We start from the raw sequence: 3,545 nt of genomic DNA, 5'->3' as shown, positions 1-3,545 counted from the left end.
CACTAACAAATCAGGTATCTGAGCCCGCAGACCAGTGAGAGGCATTAACCGAGGAAAGGCAGCCTACCTGGGTGAGCCCTGACCTTCTGACCGTGACCTTCAGGGTCTTACCAAGCGTGTCCTCTGGGCTTCTTTTTGGAACTTCTCTAGGAACAAGTAGAGAACTCTTGATGGAAAAATCTCCAAAAAGGAATAGAAGGCTGTATAAGTATTCGACAGCTCTTTCATCTCGAGCTTTTGTATTTGTGGAATCTTTCAATGCTGTCCTACATGCTGTCACTACACTGTGCCCTCCTTTTTCCTGTTCTCCATCAGCATAACCAAGTCGAGCTTACACTTCTGAAGAACAAGAAAGAGCATAAGCTAATAGCTATTGAGCGCTTTATTACGTATCAGACACTAAAGAGTTTACAAATATTATCTCACTTAAAGCAACATTTCTAAAAACTAAGAGAAATAAATAAAATATAAACTGTGCATAAGAGTCGGATCCTAGAGATAACACAAAGGGACGGATTGTCAAATCAGACTCACAGGAGTTGGAGCTCTTTCCCAGTCATAAGAGTTACTAATAGTTTCAACAATACAGGTAACTGTGAGGTACCAGTGAATCCTGGAGACCTGGTCCATGGAAGCTGCTCTCTGGGTCCTTTCTTGCCACATCAGGCTTTGCTCTGGCCCAGATTTAACAGATGAGGTCTCTAACCGATGTATGTTGTCATCACTGAAGCAAAAATAACAACTTGGGTCACAAACTGTCTCAAGTTTATACTCTTAGAGTTACATAGTGCACATGTCGTTTTCCAGGGAGCTGTGCCCAATAAATCCGAAGATTCTGGATGTGTTTATCCTAAGCCATCCTGCATCGACTGGGAACATCTTGCGAAAAGTTTCTCACAGATAAGGACTCTCACTAGTAAATATCTAGGTGTCCTCTCCAGGAGGCCTGTCCTTAGCATGTCTACAAAGAAATGTGATCGGATCAACTCTCTCTTTCTCTCTCTCTTTCTCTTTCTTTCCAGTGGCTTCTCAGGGAAAGAGAGAATAGCCAGCTGCTAGCCGTTTCCTTCCTCCAAGGAATAGGTTTCTGATCCTCAGAATCCCACTGAAAGCAGTGCAGTGATTACTCCCTGTGCTCCCACAGCCTCTCTCCTCAAACTGTCTCTGCCTCCGTCCAGGGAGAGCCGGCACAGACCGGCAGCTTCTCCTTACCAGCCTCTCGTCTCCTTGGCTCCCGGACCTGCTTCTCTGCTGCAGCGTTCAGAGATCTCACCACTGACTGTATTTCCACCACAAAGTTCACATTTGGTTATTCTTCCACATAATTCTCATTTAAAAAAAAAAAAAAGAATTTATCTTTCACACAGCTCTTAATATTATGTTTGTTTCTTTTGTTCCACTGACTGACACCTACCCCCACCAACCAGTGGGATTAGGGTGATATCGACAGCACACTGAGTGCAAGTCCCATCCCAATGTCGTTGAAAGCCCGCCACTTAGCTGCTAGGCACTGAGGGTGGAAAAGACAGAGTCCCTGCTCTCAGAGGACTCACAGCACATCGGGAAGTCCTCCAGCGTCATGGAGTTGACTTGCCTTTAATATCTAACTACAAATGGCTTGTGCCCTCCAACAGGCACTCATCGTGCCTAATGGTACTCTAGAACCAATCTGAAGCAAACATTTTGTTCTTCTTAATGCACCAATAAATAAGCAATAGAATGTGGTCGGTGCTGTAATATAAGAGCGTGTATGAAGTGAAGGAGGAAGTAAATGGTACATCCTGACTGGGGATGTGAAAGAAGGCGCAAGGAGGAAGTGATGGTGAGGCGGGGTCAGATGAATGACTAGGAATTTGTCAAGTAGAGGAAGGGCATTCCAAGCAGCGGGCTTAATATATGCACAAGATAGAGGTATATGAAAAAGCAAAGAATATTTAGGGACTAAAGCATTCAGTAAAAGAGGAGAGTGAAAAGGGGCAGGACGGTGCAGTAGACAAAAGGCAGCTTACTGTCCTCAGTGTTCTCTAAACAGAAAAGTGAGTGTGGGACAATGGTCCTCAACCACCCAGGAGTATCCCAGCCAGGGCCAGGACCAGGGGACACAAATGAGTACTCGTCTTGGGTGCAAAATTTAAGGCAGTGACAAAACAGTCCTCAAGATAAATAATATTTTAAATAAAGATAGGATCACCTTACTTTTGCTTCTGGCTCCAGTATGGCTTGGCAACGCACTCTTTATTTAATATTTTGGCCTTTGTTCAGGATCGATTTTTTTTGCATTAATTTTGATTTTTAAAAAATATTGCCATTAAAATATTTATGTTGACGACTCAGTTTTTTTTGGCATTCCCTTAAAACTTTTGCATCTGAGACAAGTGTTTTATTCACCTCACCCTGGTTCCGGCCCTGATTCCAGCCACACTTTATCTGTTAGCACGGATGTGAGACACAAGGTGCCACCCTGCACAGAGGCACAAATGAGAAAGGGTGAATTCACAGCACTTTGTGGCTGATGAGATCTGGAGAATAAGGGACAGAAAGGAGTCAAGAATTTCGTCTCGGAAAACAGTAAGGAGATTTCTCAAAAAACTAAAAATAGAACAACCATATGACCCAGCTATCCCACTACTGGGTATTTATCCAAAAGAATTAAAAACAGATTCTGAAAGAGACATTTGGACGCTCATGTTCATAGCAGCATCATTCACAATAGGCAAGAGGTAGAAGCAACCGAAATGTTTGTGAATGAATAAATGGATAAAGAAAATGTATACATACATGGAATATTATTCCAAAAAATGAAATATTATTCCTTAAAAAGGAAGACAATCCTGTCACATGATACAACATGGATGAACCTTGAGGACATTATAACAAGTGAAATAAGTCAGTAACAAAAAGGTAAATACTACATGATTCCACTTATATGAAGAATCTAAAGTATTCAAATTCATAGAAACAGAAAGTGAAATTGTGGTTACCAGGGGCTGGGGGTGGGGGGAATGGACAATTGTTGTTTAATGGGTACGGAGTTTTGGTTTTGCAAGATAAAGAGGTTTGGAGATCTGTTTCAGGACAATGTGAAAACACGCAACACTGCTGAACTGAACCCTGTGTATGTACACGAACATGCATTTCTGGTCTCTGTGTGCTGAGAGGCTCCTAGGAGCAATGACACCTCAGAAGCCAAAAAGGGTCAGGAGTCAATTACTGTCCAGGTCAATAGACCTACGTATCTCAATAATTTTTTAGGTCATCACTGTATCTCTTTAATAATTGATGTAAGAAATAGTGACCCTGAATCATATGGAAAAGATTAAAACTTAATCTACAGTCACCATTTTCTGGTTAAGAAGGCGGTAAAAGACTCTGTTCAAAGCTTAGCACCCAGATCTTAGTTTCTCCATAACCAACCATTTTCCAGTATAAGGAGCAAGGGCTTCTTGGAGAAGTGCTTGATTCCAGAACTTGGGCAGGAAAAATTCAAAACGAGCTTGGAACAGTTTATGATGCCAAAAAATAAGGAAGTACTTGAACAAGGAGGG

This window comes from Equus quagga, chromosome 8, assembly GCF_021613505.1.
Source record: "Equus quagga isolate Etosha38 chromosome 8, UCLA_HA_Equagga_1.0, whole genome shotgun sequence".
NCBI classification, from domain to species: domain Eukaryota; kingdom Metazoa; phylum Chordata; class Mammalia; order Perissodactyla; family Equidae; genus Equus; species Equus quagga.
This window is presented reverse-complemented; position numbering follows the sequence as displayed.